The sequence below is a fragment of the Ambystoma mexicanum genome, chromosome 4p, assembly GCF_040938575.1.
Source record: "Ambystoma mexicanum isolate Mex_15411 chromosome 4p, UKY_AmexF1_1, whole genome shotgun sequence".
NCBI classification, from domain to species: Eukaryota; Metazoa; Chordata; class Amphibia; order Caudata; family Ambystomatidae; genus Ambystoma; species Ambystoma mexicanum.
In genome coordinates, this window is record NC_090927.1 from 90,391,873 (window position 1) to 90,411,505 (window position 19,633).

Here is a 19,633-nt window from a genome sequence, read left to right on the forward strand (position 1 = left end):
AAAGATAAGGAATACGTCGGAGGACACAATCCCTTCGAAATAAGGACATTTATAGACTAGAACTATGCCGGTGCATGAAGGAAAGAACCTTATGCCCCAAGACTGTGGAGCCCCCTAGCCATCAACATCAGACTAACCCCCTCACTTCTACAGTACCAGAAGGAGCTCAGGACCCAACTCTTCAAGGAATGGCTCCTCCCTAACGCCGAGATCTACTTACTCTCCACTATCATTCCTACCTGAGACTGGCTGATCTGCTCTCCACCGTTTCCTTCCCTGGTGTTTTCTCGATCCCTTGCTGGCAAACTGCCACCCTCCGACTCCCCGAGCGCCCCACCCCCTTGTTTCTCCTTCACTGTATTCGTCCCCTATGAGTGAAAAGTGCCCTGTTGCCTCCGAAGCTAGGTCAGTGATAAGTAAATACTCTAGTAATGATACTATTAATAATAATAAGGGGACAGTGGCACAAATGGGCTTCAGGGTTTTTGTTAGTAAGAATCATTTAACTACTTTCTGAACTCTCTCTATTTTTTAAATGTGTTCATTGCTATATTTGTCATTTAATCACATATGTATAAAGCCCTTATTTTGAAGTCACAATTGCACAATATAACAAGACTGAAAATAAAGCACCTTTGCTATGCTCGAGATAATGTGGCAAAGTTGGGGGCAGGTGGAAACTACTTAAATATTCTAATTTTCTTTCTCTGTTTCAGAGAAAATGGGTGTCTGTCCAGCGGCAAAGCCAGACCAGCCTTCTGCATATGAACCGTCAGACATCTGCAACAAATGCAATGATGACAAGGACTGCACAGGAGATTTGAAATGCTGCCCGGGCTCCGAAGGGAAGGAGTGCATGTCGCCAAAGAGGATAGGTTGTAAGTCTTTGCCAGAATAATGCCTGGGGATAAGGACACATCCACTTGATACAAATGGCCGAGTGCCTCAAACCCCTTCAGGGAACCTCATGGGCTCATTGTTCAAGTTGTACATCAACACCCATGGTGATAAAGGCACATTGTGTATTTGTTTGTAGTCTGTATTGGGAGTTACACCCACCTTCCCTCCTCCTCAGAGCACTCAGGAAAAGGGAATGGTGAAATATGGGTAGAGGGTGTACAGTACCAATAGAATAAGAAAGGGTTTGAAGAGCTTTACAAGAGGCGAGGCAGGGATCGCTGTGCTGATCCTAAGTGAATATAGGGACCCTGCTGCCAGTGATGGGGTTCTTGGGAGACAGCGCAGTGCCATCCCAAACGTGGGTTAGACAGAGATGGGCAAGAACCTAGGTCACACAGGCGCTGGATTAGTGGGTATATCTATCGGATAGTGTTAACCATTCTGAAAGAAATTCAGTAAAGTATTGACGGTTAGTATCATGGCGATTTTACCTACACAGTTCAATAAAATGAGCGGTTTCAGCGATCTTTCGATGATCGCCCAGACCAATCATTTTATTGCAGATGCCCTCCAGTCCTGACAGGTTGTAAACCAACACGAGCAATCTATCCAGAGCTCACTGCCCACATCAATGCATCCTATTGTCTAACAGGCCTTGAAAAAAACCCAGGAGGTTCGAAACACGTATTGGCTGAACTGTGTAATTAAAATCACCACAATACTAACCATCAAGACTCTACGCACGATAGGTGAGATGAAAAGGCCCCTTGAAACTGGATGTGGGTGGAATGTTAAAGCACAAGATGTAGGCATTATGCAACCTTCCCTCAGAGTTTTGTCATCTAGAACAGAAAGGACAGCAGTCCAACTGCTTTCTTCCAAGCAACAGAACCAGTAGTAAATCTGCTCATATTATCCACAATTCTATGGCACTCATTTCTGAATCTTCGGAAGTGGCAAAAGAAGTGTACAAATCAGGGGTAAAAGGGCTACAGGTGTTTACAATGTTTTGACAGATATCACTGGGCAACAGAATGGCATTACGATGCCCTACTGTCTTTCACGCTTTGAAATAAGCATTTACCCAGTGGGCACCCAGAGCATGGAACACCCTACCACATCACATGTGCATTGCACCCTCCATCACCACTTTCAGAATGAGCCTCAAAATACACCTGTTTCCCCACACGTAATTAAGCCCATCCACCTGCCCTGATCACCTGATCACCCAGAAATGGGAACTTGATGCCCAAGCAATGGGAAACACTTAAGTTGTATCACACTCCCTTTACAGGGATCTCACGGTCCCCATGCAATGTGTAGCCATTCTTGACGCATACACTGATCCCCATTGCCGCTGTGAGAGCGAATATCAATCTACCTGGAAAAAGCACACGATCCCCAGACTGCAGTGGCATAGACATGGCTTACAAAAAGGGGCAAGGTTTACTCTCTTTTGCACAGAAGAGCAGGTACTCACTCAGTGCCGTAACACAAAATGTGGGGGGCACCCTGCGAGCCATGCTGAGCCCCCCCCCAACTTGCGAACAAATCATGGGTCATGCCACACTCTGGGCCGGCCTAGATTATAATGCTTGCGCAATATGCACAAACGTACTGCTGAAGGGTATGCCGCACACTGCACTAGGAGAAAGATATAAATATGTGTTTTAATGCGATATACAGCACATTTTCTGTGGGAAATTGGCTATAAAGTCACAGTGTTTGCAATTGTTTTGTAGGGTAACACCAATCCAATACATGCAAGCCACCAACAGTGCACAGGAACATGAATGCTTTGCTATTAAAAATGCCATGCCACAATGCAAACATGTCCAACTTGCTGCACAATGTAGACCAGTGTAGACACGTAAAAACATTACAGTAAAGCATGTCAGGCCACATTTAGACATACCTAAACTGGATGCACCAAAATGCCAGTTGAAGTAATAACACTCGTCAAGAAGAGAGCAAAACATTGAAGCCTGCGTCTCCACGGCCTCTAACAACACGGCCAAACTCTTTAAAATCTGCAAGGAACTGGTCAATTCTGTTGCAGTCTAACCCTCTCCTGTTCCCTCACAGACCCGCTGTACAGCTCTGGCCTCTCACGTCTCCGCTAAATCTCAGGACATCCTGTCCTCTATCTCTCTGACAACACCTGACAAGGTTTCTAGACAAGTCTGATCTATGAAAGTGTAGTCCAAACAGGTGCTCCCCTGCTCCTCCAGAACCATCAAGAACCATATTAACACCCTCGCTCCAGCCTTAGCCGATTTCTGTAATCACTCTTTCACCACTAAAACGTTCCCCTCTCCCTTTAAGGACTCCCTTGTGCAGCCACTCCTCAAGAAGCCGTCTGCCGATCCTTCCTGTCTGGCAAACAATCGCCCAATATCCTTCATCGCTTTCCTGAGCAAACTCTTGAAAAAGCTTGCCATCTACCAGCTTACTCTTCACACTGAATCTGTTGGTTGCCTCCAGGACCATCACTCTGGCTTCAGAGCTGCCAGAAGCATGGAAACTGCTCTCCTGAACACCCATGAAGATCTTCTCTCTACTAACCTTGATTGCAGCATTCCTTCTATCCTCATCCTCCTTGATCTTTCCTCTGCTTTCAACATGGTCAACCACGCCATCTTGATTAATCGACTCTGTGAGAACCTGGGCATCACGGATCAGGCCCTGGAGTGACAGACCTCCTTCCTCTTGGACCGCCCCTCCCAGGTCCAACTTAGTCCCTTTCTCTCTGCCACCTCCTTCTACCTGTGGTGTTCCCTAGGGCTCGGTCCTCTCACCCTGGTTTTTCAACCTCTACTTGGCCCCTTTGGCCCACCTGATCTCTACCTTCTCCTCTAACTTTCAGTGTTATGCGGATGACTCAGCTTTCCTTCAGGTTCTCTTCAATCTTCTCTCGCTCATTCCTGACTGTCTATCCGAGATTCAGGATTGGTGCGCCTCCACCGCTCTCTGCCTCAATGCCAGTAAGACAGAGATCCTTCTCATTGGGACCCCTGATCCCCGATTTCCCTCTCTCACTCTTGCCACCCGCCTTGTGCCCTCTTCCTTTGCCTTCCTGCGAGGCAAAAAACCTTGGTGTCATCTTCGACTCCGCTCTCTCTTCCTCTCCTCACATCTCAGACGTCTCCAAGAAGTCCCACTACCAGCTGCTCCTCCTAAAGGGACTCTTCCCTTTCTCACTTTCCACCAGAAGCTCACTGTCTCCAAAGCCCTGGTTCTCTCTAGGCTGGACTACTGCAACAGCCTCTTTCTCAGTCTACCTTCCTCTACTCTCCGCCATCTGCAACTAATCCAGAACACGACTGCAAGACTTATCCTTGGTCTCAAGCCCAGCGATCGTATCTCTCCAGCCCTGAAATCTCTTTACTGACTGCAATGATCAAGTTCAAGACTCTTTGCATTGTCCGCAAGGCTTTCTGGGGCGGGGCCCGCACTACATCCGACGCTCTCTTCCAAAATACCTTCCTTCTTGAGCCCTTTGCTCAGTTACCTCCAAGTCTCTAAGGGTTAGATGCTTCACCAGGCAGAGAGTGGGGGATAGATTTCTCTCCTCTGCAGGTGCCTCCCGCTGTAAAGGCCTCTCTACCCCTCTCAAACTTAAGCCAAACCACCTGAAGTTTCGGAAGCAGTTCAATAATTTCCTCCTCTCCCTTGCGTTCTCTCTCTTCCTCCCCTGCTGACCTACCTGTCTGCTGTACCTTCTGGTTGCTTGACTCCCCTCAGAGTCTCTGAGTCCAGGCACTTTCTTGATCGGTCACCCTTTCACTGCCTCCGGGCCTACCATGCACTTAGGAGCTGTACCTATAACCCTGCAGTCCCTTGTTCTCCTTGCACTACCCAGAGCTACGCTGCCCTTACTCAGAGCATTGCTGCCCTGTTTTCCCCTCCCCTCTCCCTTGCACTCCCCCCTCCCTTTGCCCCTGCTCTTCTCTTTCTCGCACTTGAACGATCTAAATGATACAAGGCCTTGTAAGATCATTTGTCTTGTCCTCCCTCTATCTTCTCTCCCTGGTCGGGCCTAGAAACATTTGGGTACAGGTGCGTTCTAAATGACTTATATCATATCATATCATTTTATCACAGATGCTCAGAAAAATATACAATGCCGCAGTAAGAACTGGCTAGACTGGCAGCACCCAAATGCCAATCTAGCCAGGTAATTCCACTTAGTACGACTGCTTTCTCAGAAATGCCCAGTTAAAAGAAAGTCATACCAAACTGAGGAATGACTAGACTGGCTGCACCAAAATGCCTCTGTAACCAATAATACCACATATCATGCCTGCTTAGCCTGGATATGGACAACCATTATGCTTTATTGCAAAATCCCAGCCCCCTCCCTTACCCCCACAAACAGCCTCTCCCTTCCACCCCCTACCCAAACCTCCAAAATCAGCTCCTTGGCCCAGAATTAACTCCACGTCCCTCCTCCTTGTCCCAGAGCTTACGTATGAGGCACATTGCCTCATACGTAAATACGATTTTCAACAATACACAAGTACTGCCTCATACATAAGTACTGGGACGAGGAAGAACATAATAAGTAATCAAGGCATTAAATACAAGTAGTGGCCCAAAACCATTGGGTTGACTGGGCTGCAGCACTCACCCCCAGGCATTTTGGGCTATGTTGACTCAACCTGGTTGACCTTTAGAGCACTTGCCGGACAGAACAGGACACAGATGGTAAACGGCGCCTGGGTTTCCTGTTGACAAGGGCCCAGCAATTACTAACATAAAGGATTTCACTGTTAGTACCTGCATTCAAATGCTACATTTTATAGGCAATTGAAATCATGATGTAGGTTTAGTACTTGCATGCCAGGGGAGAGATTGGAAGGGTGGGGAGGGAACAGGAGAAAGCTCATTCTCACATTCTCACAGCAGTCCATAAGTGGGTGCTTTCAGACTTAAAGGAGAGAGTTAACTACCTGTAACATTGAAGCTGCACGAGAAAGGTCTCATTAAAATACGTAAAGAAGTTAGATACCCCCACAAAAATAAGTTTGCCCCTCCCCATCGCCCGTGAAGTTAGCGCCTCTCCCAACATTTGAAGGGTTAGCCCCCAAAATGTAGATTTTGTTGTGCCCTGAACACAGGCACACATACCATTCACCATATACACACGCACACCCAGCCACCCATACATTTAAGTGTGCACTCTTTCACCGTACACGCACACATGCACATCCATCCACTCATACATTTGTCTGCAACCTTTCACCATACACTCACACAGGCAGCCATCTATACATTTAAGTGTGCACCCTTTCACATTACACTCGCACAAGTCATGGGTTTGAGGAGAGCCCTATTACTTAAAAAAGAAATTGTTTCTTTTTGAAGTCACTCTGACTCCATTAAGAAATTATTTCCGATAAGGACCGAACCCTAACGGAAATCATTTCTTTATGAAGGCAGAGTGACTGCAAAAATAAACTATATCTTTTTGAAATCATAGGCAGTGGTAGAAGTGTGCGAAAAGAAGTAGTGTAACTATGTTCCCTGCTGGCCTGGCCCCGCACTCCACAAACCTCATCGCCAATGCTGCCGCCTGTTAAGATGGATTTCTGAACTCGGACCTGGAGGGGCAGAGGTTCAGAAGGCCAGCCTAGTTTCTTGGAACAGGGTAACCTCTAGACAAGCCAGACCAATCAGGGTAGCGATGGCAGCGGTCAAGACTGAGTCTCAAGAGGGGTGAGGGTGACGGAAAGACCTCAATGAGCACACAAAGCAAGGACACTTACAAATTACTCCAGACAGGTGTTATATTAAAACTATAGACACATTTATTACAAGGCCTTTGTAACATCAACCATAGCAAAGAATCACAATAATACTAAAGTAAACCAACACATCACAATCAATACAATGGGCCTCATTACGACCCAGGCGCTAATGGGTTAACGGCGCCGTAAAAGGCTGCGGCGCCGTTAACCTATTAGCACCTAATTACGAGGTCCCTTTGCGGGACCCAACCTTATCGGCTGGTGTAGACCAGCCATTAAAGCAGGGACCGCAAAGGGACCTTGGTGCTAATTACGGTGCCGCAATTTGCGGCACTGTAATTAGCGCCTTCCCCATTCCCATTGAGCCCTATGGGGCAAAAATGGCAATGGGGAAGGGCCATGGAGGAAGGGGGAATTACCGCCCGCCAACCTTGTAATGGGGTGGTAATTCCCCCTTTCTCCATGGCGGAGTCGGTAACTTACCGGCATGGACCATGGTGCTAGTAGCACCATGGTCTTCCGCCAGGGTCGTAATGAGGCCCAATATATATACAAGACCGAGGGGTCTAAGGAGTTATGAGCACGTAATATGTAGACCACCTAGATGGGGAGGAAAACAGGCGGTGCAAGTAATCATTAGTCCCAGTTCGACATCAGAAATACACCCAACTAGGAGGAAGTCCGAGCCCTACGAAGAGAGGAGCCTTATGCTCCAAAAGTACCTGCATGCGCTTGTGCCAATGGACAAAATAGGGTCTCTTCAAGGATCTCCGGCAGTTCAGGAAGGTGAATGAAGCGATGAAGAACAAGTCCCCACTACTCATGCTAGGCCTCCACTTGTGTATGTACACATTGGGTGGTCCTGTCCTCCCTGTGTTCTGTGTGCTGGGCACAATTTAAGGCAGCAAATGATTCAACCTTCCTAAGAGCCCCATGCAGAGGTACAGAGATCCCGAGCATGGGATGAGAAAACAACCATTAACAATATCTGGTTTTTAGGAGGTAGCCTTGTTTTATTTCTTAAGTGGCTTTTTCTTGTAACTTTTTTGTAAAAACAAGCATTCAATTAGAATAAAAGATATAGAGAAAGAGTAAAGCATGGAAAGCACAGTCAAGCATCAGAGTTTTAACGTCACATAATTTCAATCAAAAATTTGGTAAGGAACTGTGTTATAGCAATAAGAAGGGTTTTAACAGTTTTCTGAAGCAGCTTATCACAGGTCTTTGTAACTAATATGCAGAAACACCTTATGTTTAGCAAAAGCATGGAATAGAGGTATATGTCATATTACTTCATATTGAAACATAACCTTTTAGTTACAATGCTGTCCAGTATTATATTTTGCATATAGTAGCCTGGATGGGTTGTTGTCATTTCTATGTAGAAATAGTTTTAATAATGGTGGCCAGCCGCGGCTGGTCCAAGACCGAGAGAGACTGGTCCGACGTCTGTTTAAAGAATAAAGATAGTTCTGTGTGTTCCTCGAAGGTGGTCTTGCAATGGGGGACCACGGGGGACACTGACATTTCGATTGGTATTTATTCTCAATCTTCTTCTGGGGCCTTAATTATGAAGGTCTCCCTGGGAAAACAGAAGAAAAGGGTCCACTTAGAGTGGGGTACCAAGTGTTTTCCTGGGGGATCACATGGTGTAGGGGGAAGGTTAGAAAGTGAATGCATTGGGTAGAATGCTGATAAAAACAATTAGTGAAGGGCTGTCAGCCCTGCCTGTCTAGCCACTGACCTGTGCCCGGAAGCTGTGTGGAAACTCCTGTACTTCCAGTGGTCGATGGGGGTTCATGGTGCAGTTAGTGTCTTGCAGGAGTAGTCACTGCATAAATGTGGGAGGCATCCATGTTCGTATCTGGTTGCCAGGCTCCAGAGTCTGGATCAAACCCTGTAGTACAAGGGGTGACAAACGGGAGGGAGGCGGCAATCAGGGATATGTCCTCGCTCATGGTAATCCTCTGATGTTTGTTGGGAGGGCAGTGGGTGGTCATAGTGCCTATCCTGAGGGGATCTCACCTGAATGAAAAAAGGCTCGAGTACGGCATGGCTGCGTCCGCCGTCTCTGTGTAGCAATCGCAATGTGCTGCAAAACGGAGCTGTGGACGCTCCTATATGTGCGCCTGTGCGCTAGCGAAGTGTCTGGTGGTGCGCGCATGCGCAGATGCTATGGATGCTTAATTTGTTAGTGTGTGGTCGCTTAGGGTTGGCGTCTGAGTCGACCTGGCGGGCATGTAAGGCTAAAGCCCAGTGCGCATGTGCAACAACGCTCTTATGAGTGGTTGCTTGCTCTCGCATACGTGGACGAATGCGGAAGGGCAGCGTCCCTGGCAACCATGTGTCCTTAACAATTGGGATCAAGTCCTAGTGTGCTGCGGCCTCGTGTGGAAGCCTGTCCAGGTTGGGAGTAACCTGGTGAGGATTAACTGTACGTAGATGAAAGGCAAGGCCTGTGTTTGTAAAAGTTAGGGTTGGGGCCCTACTTGGAGGGGAGTGTGGCAGGTGGCTTGTGCCTGTGTGTAGATCTTCAAACATAAGGTGTTTCTGCATATTAGTTACGCAGACCTGTGATGAGCTGCTTCAGAAAACTGTTAAAACCCTTCTTATTACTATAACACAGTTCCTTACCAAGTTTTTGATTGAAATTATGTGACATTAAAACTCTGATGCTTGACTGTGCTTTCCATGCTTTACTCTTTCTCTATATCTTTTATTCTAATTGAATGTTTGTTTTTACAAAAAGTTACAAGAAAAAGCCACTTAAGAAATAAAACAAGGCTACCTTCTAAAAACCAGATATTGTTAATGGTTGTTTTCTCATCCCATGCTCGGGATCTCTGTACCTCTGCATGGGGCTCTTAGGAAGGTTGAATCATTTGCTGCCTTAAATTGTGCGCAGCACACAGAACTCAGGGAGGACAGGACCACCCAATGTGTACATACTTTGTTCATTTAGCCCACTATATCCTGTCCGTCTCTTAGGGCTTTCCCTCCAGTTATAAAAAGGCCTCCACTTGTGGGCAGAGGCAGGGTGAGAGTGCGGGATAGAGTCGCTATTTTGCAACAGCGGTAGAAAAGAAATGGGCTCCTGCGTGAGGGGCCACCGTTTGAGGTATGGACTACTCACCGGTCCCCGACGCAGGCAGACCCAGACTTCTCCAGTTCAGTTCACGTTGCTGGCAGGTTCAGATGCGGTAATCAGGACGTCTCGACACCGTGTAGATTCCGTGTAGCAGGATGCAGGGTCGAGGGTGTCCCAAATGCAGCGAACGTGCACAGGTTGTTACCACAGCAGGGCAACACAGCAACCGCCTTTACTCTGGTCTGGGCGCACTCGTCTCACTTCAGACCTGGGAATGCCAAGTGTACGAAATTCGGTGTGAGGGTGCCGTGGACGCAGAGCAAGCAGTAGACCAAGTTTTGAGGGCTTCTCCGAAACGGTGGCGGTGACAGAGCAAAACATCCTGCGTAAGCTGGTCAGCCGACGGGATGGCCCAGGGACACTTCCGAAGAGGCTTACTTGCAGGGTTTGATGAAGGTGCCGGGAATAGTTGATCCCACTATTCCAATGGGTCGAAGCGACTTCGCAGACCTTCTAGGACGATCAGATGCAGAGGGGTCTCGCAGGACGACAGCGGCTCAGGGTGCCAAACCTTAAGTGGGTCACCAGCGGTTCCTCGACTCAGCTTCTTGTTGCAGGATACTTGGCTCCTTATCCCTTGTTCGGTGTGAACTCAAGAGATCGACATGGTAGCGGTGTTTTCAGCCTCCTCTTATCCAAAGTTCCCTTCGCGCCAAAACGGAGAGGACCCAATGGGAGATCTGCTCACAAACACTAACACCATACGTGGACCTATCACGGACCACGGTGGTCCCAGGTATTCAGGACACTCCAGACTCTCTGGCACCCAGGATGTGTATTGGGAACAGACATCCCAGCCCACATCCTGGAGGCACACACACAATGCATGCAGAAGCCCGCGAAGGCTTTGGGTTTCGCGGGAAAGTCCATGACCAAATACGGACTGACCCGGGTCGGCTCGACCTGGGGAAGGTGAAGGGGCAAGATGGTCAGAGGCCAGGACAAAGAACCTCGTGGCATGGCCATTTTGGGAGCCAGGCCACCTATTCGTGCCAAACGCGGTAAGCGCGGATAACATGGAAAAAAAGGGTTCAAAACACAAGAGAAATGATAGCTGCCACCAGTCCTGTCCGTGACACACTTGCACAGTTCAAAATAAGTCCAGCGAAAGTTTCTAGGGCCTTTTGAATGACTAGAGACCCAAGAGCACAGTAAAGTAAGTTACAGTGCACTCTTGTTTCATGTTGCACAAAAGCTGCAACATGAGGAAAGGACTAAGGGAAACAAAGTCTCCCAGTACTGACTGTTTTAAGGGCATGCCAGTTTCCCCATAAGAATTGAGCGAAAGCCCAGAGAAGTGCGGCGGAAGGCTGCGCTTCTCTGGCAAAGTCTAGATCAGGGTATAAAACAGCAGCAAAACGTTTGGGGGTTGCCACACGGAGGGAAAATTACATACAATCATGAAATCTTTCCTAACACTCGCCCCTCCCAGACTAAGCACAGGGGGAACTAATCCACCCCTGGATGAGTTTCTTGTTCAGGTCGGTTAAAAATTCTGGACAACCCATCAGCATTGCTATGTTGGACACCTTTCCTATGATCAATAGTGAAGTCAAAGCCTTGTAGACTTATGGACCACCTAAGCAACTTTGGATTCTCTCCCTTCATGTTCATTAGCCACTTTAAGGGCTTATGGTCAGTTTGCACAATGAAGTGGGTCCCATAGAGGTAGGGCCTCAGCTTCAGTAGGGCCCACACAACAGAGAAACATTCTTTCTCTACTGTGGACCATCTGAGCTCTCTGTCCTTAAACTGGCGACTAATGAAACCAATCGGGTGTTCCTTACCCTTCTCATCTACTTGTGATACTACAGCTCCTATCCCAGTGTCAGAGGCCTCTGTCTGCAAAATAAAAGGTCTTTGGTAATCAGGGGCCCTGAGAACAGGGGCCTGGCACAAGGAGTCTTTTAAGCAAATGAAGGCCTTCTCACACTCTTCAGTCCAAGTTACTTTCTTGGGTTTCTTCGGAGTGGTGAGAGCAGTCAGAGGGGCAGCTATGGTGCCATAGTCTGCCATGAAATGTCTGTAATATCCTGTGAGTCCTAAGAAGGCTCTCACTTGGGTCAGTGTCGTGGGGGTAGGCCAGTCTTGTACTGCTTGTACTTTAATGGGTAAAGGCTGTATCCTCCCTCCACCTACTTCATGTCCAAGGTAAACCACTGAGCCTTGTCCAATCTGGCATTTACTGGCCTTTATGGTCAAGTGTGCTTTCTGAAGAGCCTGTAACACAATCCCAAGGTGTTTCACATGGTCTTCCCAGGTGGCACTGAAAACTGCTATATCATCCAGATATGCAAGACAGAATTCATCCAACCCATTCAACACACGATTCACAAGCCTCTGGAAAGTGGCAGGTGCCTTCTTCAACCCAAAAGGCATTACCCTGAACGGGTAAAGACCTTCTGAAGTTCAGAACGTTGTCTTCTCCTTGGCATGTTCTGCGAGGGCTATTTGCCAATAGCCTGCAGTGAGGTCAAACGTACTGAGGTACTTGGAGTCACCCAAGGTATCCACTAGCTCATCTGTTCGAGGCAAGAGGTGTGCATCTGTCTTGGTGACAGCATTCAGAGCCCTGTAATCCACACAGAACCTCAATTCGGAAGTATCTGCTTTTGGAACCACAACCACAGGGCTGGACCAAGGACTACTAGAGGGTTCAATCACCCCAAGATCTAACATTTTATTGACCTCCGTCTTAATGTAAGACAGTACTTTGTCTGACATCCTGTATCCCCTACTTTTGGTAGGTACACTGTCTCCTGTGTCTATGTTATGTTTGCACCAAGGTGTCAAACCAGGGGACTGTCAAAACAGGGGGGAAAATTGCCTAAGCAAACCCTTCACCTGATCCTGCTGATCAGAAGTCAGGTGAGGGGCCACTCGGACACCCTCAAAGGAGCTATCTGAAGGACTGCTTGGAAACAGGTCAGGGAGAGGTTCAGCCAATAGCAGTGCTGCGATTTCAACTCTTTGGATGAAAGCCTTGAGCCTATTTACATGGAACACTTTTGGAGCCTGTCCAGGCCTTCCAAGGTCCACTAAATAGTTGACCTAACCCAGGGGCTCCACCACTGTGTAAGGGCCTGACCATTTATCCCGCAAAGCTCTAGGCCTTATGAGATTCATGATCAGGACTTGCTGACCTGGTGTGAAGTTGATGAGGGAAGCTTTCTGGTCATACCAATGTTTCACCAGGGCTCGTCCTGCCTTCAACTTATCACTAGCCAGACCCATCAGGAGTACCATCCTTTTTCTGAGCCCTAACGCTCTCACTAGTCTACTACGTTGGTAGCAATAGGGGGAGTGGGCATCTTCCATCCCTCCTTGACTATGGCTAAGGGTCCCCGCACAGGGTGACCAAACAGAAGTTCGAAGGGGCTGAAGCCAACACTCTCCTGTGGTACCTCTCGGTAGGCAAACAGTAAGCATGGTAAAAGAAGATCCCATTTTCCTCCAGAGCCCCAATCATACTTTTTAAGGTCCTGTTAAACCGTTCCACCAGACCATTGGTCTGAGGGTGGTATGCAGAAGAAAACTTGTAGGTGACCCCACATTCTTTCCACATAGCCTGCACATACTTCGACATAAAGTTGCTGCCTCTGTCAGACACAACTTCTTTAGGGAAGCCAACCCTAGTAAAGATGCAGAGTAAAGCTTTTGCGACTGACTTGGCAGTCACAGTTTTCAATGGGATGGCCTCAGGATATCTGGTGGCATGGTCGACCAATACCAGGATAAACCTATTGCCTGAGGATGTGTGGGGGTGAAAGGGACCAACTATGTCGATCCCTACCCTCTCCAATGGTACTCCCACAACTGGGAGTGGTACCAATGGAGCTTGGATTGTTGAACCACTCTTACCAAATAAATGGCAGGAGGCACAACTCCTGCAGTGACTTTCTACTTGCACCCCCATCTTGGGCCAGTAGAAGTGCATGGATAACCTTTGCTTGGTCCTCTTAATACCAAGGTGACCAGCAAGGGGCACTTCATGCGCCAGCGGCAGGAGGAAGGGTCTTACAGCAAGGGGAACTACCAACCTCCTATGGTCTCCTTCTGTAGACTCTGTGGGCTCACTATACAGGAGTCCACCTTCCCAATACCTCTGATACTTCCCAGGAGGTTCACCCTCAAGCTGGGAGCAGGCCTCTCTCCTTAAGCCTTGCAGAGATGGGCACTCATGCTGGCCTTTACGGAATTCTTCCCTGTCAGGACCACCTTCTACTAACAAATTGTTTAGTTCAGGATGGTCATTGGGCTAAAATCTTCAGGCATCACCACCTCCTCGTCAGGTCCGGGTGATTGACCAACTACCTCCACCACTGTGGTAGGCGAGTTAGGGGGAATATTTTCTTTCCCTCTTTTTGGTTTTCTGACTCCTTTAGCCTTGGGTTTCCCCTTTGGCTGGGCAGGGCATTGGTCTTGGCCAATGCTGCCCTCGTTTGAGACCTTGTGCAGGGTCTGTCAGCAGTATCTCCCACAAGCCCTAAAGCTCTGAGATCATTGTCCAACAAGACCTTTCCTGGGACACTCCTCTGAATCTCACTGGAATTCTGACTTCTGTACAATTGATAGTAAGATTTACAGGTATTACTGGGAACATGAGAGGTGGGCCGTCAGCCAACTTAGTGGGCATCAGCGTAGCTCTGGCAACTTCCTCTGGGTCTACCAAGGTAGAATCCACTACAGTTTGACTGCACCCACTATCCCTAAGAGCTGGAGTATCTACTCCATTGATCAGCACACTGTCTTTGAAGTAGTGCTTGGTGTTATCTGGAATCCTAGCATAAGCTTCTGCGACTTTAGGATCCCAGGAACCCAGGGAAACTAAAACTACCTCAGCTTCTATCCCACTGGGGAAGGAGTCTGAGGAGAAGGATGCTCCGGTAATCTCTTTTTCCTCGTAGGAGGAGAAGGCCAGATTAGCAGAATGGACCCCCAAGGTGTTGACCTTACATCTGGGATCCCCTTCACGTGGTCAGTTGCTCCACAAGCAAAACAAGATCCATTGGGTCTGTTTACATAGGGAGGCTTATTATAACCAGAGTTCGGTTTCGGAGGCTGACCTCCGCTACTCTGTGAGATCTCCTGTGCCTTACCCTTATTTTTCTTTTAGTGGCCCTTTTGGGGAGAAGATTTATCAGTTTCCCCACCCTCCTTATCTTTGGACTTTTTCCCTTCCTCCTGCTTACCAGTATGAGTCTTGTCCTTATGGGATACTCGATGTGACACCCATAAATCTGCCGCAACGCCAAGTTTCTTAGGATCTATCTCCTTTGAATCTGCCAAATGCTGCTTAAGCTCAGGGGAAGAAGATGCAAAAATATGTTCCAGCATGACAAGACTTATCATACCTTCAAAGGTAGAAACCTTATAACCTTCGACGCAGCCAGTCAAGTTTTTTAAGGATTCAGTTACATAAGATACCCAAGTACCACCTTCTTTTTTCTTATACTCTTTGAATCCTTTTAATTATTGGGCAGGAGTCTTGCCAAACTTTAAAATGAGAGTCTGCTTCAACATTGCAAAATCTGCTCTCTCAGCTTTCGACATTTCCATAATGGCACTGCAGCCAGAATGGGGCAGTCTGCTAAGTAACCAGGCAATTTTATCAGCATTGTCAACTTGTTGAACTTCAAATGCATACTCAAATGTATTCAGCCAGTCCATAATGTCATTCTTTTCCTCATACACACTGAGCAGATCTTTTGGAAATCTTGGATGAGAGGAGACCCAAGACCCATGTCCAGGACCCTTGGATCCATTGGCAACTTGAGGTTTGGCCAGTTCCAACTCGTGATCCCTGTCTTTCTGTTTTTCTGCCTGTTCGATTTTTAGTTTGGCCATATTGAACTGATGCTCCTTCTGCCTAAACAGCAGTTCTTGCTTCTTGAATTCAAATATGGCTTCCACATCAGCACTGGCAGAGGAAACATTGGACATTTCATCCTCCCTGTCCTCATGGTCGCTGTGGACCAGTGCAGCGGCAGAACTATCAGTTCTACCAGTGAGAGCAGCCCCACCTCCTTCTGCACTGTCCTCTGAAGCTATAGCGCTAAGCTGAGCTTCTTGCCAGGCCATGATTCTTTGGATCATTTCCATTTTGGTGCCTTGAGAGAAGACACCTCTCTCAGCACACATCTTTTTCAATGTTTCAGATTTAGAAGCATTTAAAGTTAACAAGGTACTTGTTTCCATACTGTTAGATAAGACTATGGCCTTTAAAAAGTTATACTACGACAATTCACTATGTGTCCTGGTAGGAATAACTTGAAATGCCTTCGCTCGTGCGCAACACTGGATACCTTCAGTCCTATCCCACCGCTGTACACCAATTTGTTAAGATGGATTTCTGAACTCGGACCTGGAGGGGCAGAGGTTCAGAAGGCCAGCCTAGTTTCTTGGAACAGGGTAACCTCTGGACAAGCCAGACCAATCAGGGTAGCGATGGTGGCGGTCAAGACTAAGTCTCAAGACTGGTGAGGGTGACTGAAAGACCTCAATGAGCACACAAAGCAAGGACACTTACAAATTACTCCAGACAGGTGTTATATTAAAAATATAGACACATTTATTACAAGGCCTTTGTAACATCGACCATAGCAAAGAATCACAATAATACTAAAGTAAACCAACACATCACAATCAATACAATATATATACAAGACCGAGGGGTCTAAGGATTTATGAGCACATAATATGTAGACCACCTAGATGGGGAGGAAAACAGGCAGTGCAAGTAATAATTAGTCCCAGTTCGACATCAGAAATACACCTAACTAGGAGGAAGTCCGAGCCCTACGAAGAGAGGAGCCTTATGCTCCAAAAGTACCTGCATGCGCTTGTGCCAATGGACAAAATAGGGTCTCTTCAAGGATCTCAGGCAGTTCAGGAAGGTGAATGAAGCGATGAAGAACAAGTCCCCACTACTCATGCAAGGCCTCCACTTGTGGGCAGAGGCAAGGTGAGAGTGGGGGATAGAGTCGCTATTTCGCAACAGCGGTAGAAAAGAAACGCGAGGGGCCACCGGTTGGGGTATGGACTACTCACCGGTCCCCGACGCAGGCAGACCCAGACTTCTCCAGTTCAGTTCACATTGCTGGCAGGTTCAGATGCGATAATCAGGACGTCTCGACACCGTGTAGATTCCGCGTAGCAGGATGCAGGGTCGAGGGTGTCCCAAACGCAGCGAACGTGAACAGGTTGTTACCACAGCAGGGCAACACAGCAACAGCGTTTACTCTTGTCGGGGCGCACTCGTCTCACTTCAGACATGGGAATGGCAAGTGTACGAAATTCGGTGTGCGGGTGCCGTGGACGCAGAGCAAGCAGTAGACCAAAACGTCCTGCGTAAGCTGGTCAGACCACTGGATGGCCCAGGGACACTTCCGAAGAGGCTTACTTGCAGGGTTTGATGAAGGTGCCGGGAATAGTTGATCCCACTATTCCAATGGGTTGAAGCGCCTTCGCAGACCTTCTAGGACGATCAGATGCAGAGGGGTCTCGCAGAACGACAGCGGCTCAGGGTGCCAAACCTTCAGTGGGTCACCAGCGGTTCCTCGACTCTGCTTCTTGTTGCAGGAGTCTTGGCTCCTTATCCCTTGTTCGGTGTGAACTCAGGAAATCGACATGGTAGTGGTGTTTCAGCCTCCTCTTATCCAAAGTTCCCTTCTCGCCAAAACGGAGAGGACCCAATGGGAGATGTGCTCACAAACACTCACACCATACGTGGACCTATCATGGACCACGGTGGTCCCAGGCATTCAGGACACTCCAGACTCTCTGGCACCCAGGATGTGTATTGGGAACACACACAAGGCATGCAGAAGCCCGCAAAAGCTTTGCGTTTCGCGGGAAAGTGCATGACCAAATACGGACTGACCCTGGTCGGTTCGACCTGGGGAAGGTGAAGGGGCAAGACGGTCAGCGGACAGGACAAAGAACCTCGTGGCATGGCCATTTTGGGAGCAAGGCCACCTAATAGTGCCAAACGCAGTAAGTGCGGATAACATGGCAAACAAGGGTTCAAAACACAAGAAAAACGATAGCTGCCACCAGTCCTGTCCGTGACACACTTGCACAGTTCATAATAAGTCCAGCGAGAGTTTCTAGGGCCTTCGGAATGACTAGAGACCCAAGAGCGCGGTAAAGTAAATTACAGTGCACTCTTGTTTCATGTTGCACAAAAGCTGCAACATGAGGAAAGGACTAAGGGAAACAAAGTCTCCCAGTACTGACTGTCTTAAGGGCATGCCAGTTTCCCCATAAGAATTGAGCGAAAGCCGAGAGGAGTGCAGCGGAAGGCTGCGCTTCCCTGTCAAAGTCTAGATCAGGGTGTAAAACAGCAGCAAACAGTTTGGGGGTTGCGACGTGGAGGGAAAATTACATACAATCATGAAATCTTTACTAACTCCGCCCACAGCCAATACGAACACCCAAACAAACACACCTGCTGTTTAAGGCAGGGTTCAGTGTAGTGCACTGAAGTGTATGTTTAAACTTCTTCCTACACTTTTATTTTAAAAGTAAACTATTCTGGAACAGTTTCATTTTAAAATAAAAATATAGGAACGGAAAAACGTAAAAATAAAAAGTAGAGGAGCACCGCTCCCACCCACTTCGACCATTGGTCATAGGGCTCACCCCAGCCAATGACATGGAGGCCACCAGCCTAGGGTCTTCCATGTCATGGGGTGGTGGAGCCCTCCAACTTCAAAAAGAAAGTTTATTTTTGTAGTCACTGTGCCTTCATAAAGAAATAATTTAAAAAAGACCCTTTTTTTCTTTTGCATTTTTTTTTCTCCAAGTGCGGCCCCCTCCCAGGACATGTTCTGTTGGGGCCCTGGCACCGTGGAGGCTGCAGGGGCCCCGTTACACCAGTGTGCTCACTATCCCAGACTACCTGCTTTCTATTGAGTGCCAGGGCTAGGAGTATGTACCTCTTTTGCCCTCCCATAAAGACGTATCTGCCCCACCCCCAGGTGGTATCCATAATTAGAAGATGCCCCTGAAGAGTCCTGCGGCCTCTCATTAAACCTATTTTATATTCATGTCTCATTTCATTGCCTCACTCTCTCCATCTTGATCCTTTTTTGCAGGATTCCCAGTCCTTCCTGGCAGCGAATTCTTCAGGAACCTCGAGCGCAGGATTCCTGGAGGCCCGACGATGAACTCGTTTTATGCAGCCTACTTGGGGGTTTCTACCTGAATCTAACGCTCACGCAATTCTTTAGTAGCTTAAGTAGTCGGTTTGAGTTTCGATTAAAGTCAGAAAAGGCGCAATGTAAAATTGTAGAGGATCACAATAGCATAAGTATTCAGTGAATTCTGATTGTCCGAGAGTGGTCTGCAGTGCTTATATTTTCAATCTGTAGCCAATCGGCGTGCAGCATACAGTAGGCTCTGCCCACCTTGCGCTTGGATAATCCAAAACCTGTATTAATCAAATAATAAAAACATAACTACTGCTTTGCGATGATTTTGTGGTCCTTTGTAAGGTTGTCCAGTAGACTTGATACTCAGAAGAGTGCACTCTTCGTAATGGCTGCCAATGGCAGTGGCTGTGCGTGCACTGACTGTGTCATTTTAGGGACAGGTGCTTAGTGTGCATTAATTTCGTCTTTCACTGTAACCCCCATCCCCCACTGCCACCACCGTCATTATGGGGCATTTAATATTGAAGAATTTACAGGCAAAATGGCTTGCCCCAGATATGTTCCCCCATCGGCTATTCCATGTATTATGGCATATATACCGTGACACCACACATATGTGCATTCACCACACGGATATGGTGACATGGCATGTGGCAATGCATGCTGTTTCGGAGATTAAT

The 19,633-nt window shown here is 47.7% G+C and overlaps 1 long non-coding RNA gene across 1 annotated transcript; it reads left to right on the forward strand.

Annotated features, from left to right (window-relative positions):
- The first annotated feature begins 723 nt into the window (after positions 1–723).
- On the forward strand, positions 724–19,265 carry LOC138452549 (uncharacterized). Its single transcript, XR_011260211.1, has 2 exons — positions 724–878; positions 18,897–19,265. It is a non-coding gene; the product is annotated as an uncharacterized lncRNA (long non-coding RNA).
- The last annotated feature ends 368 nt before the right edge of the window (positions 19,266–19,633 follow it).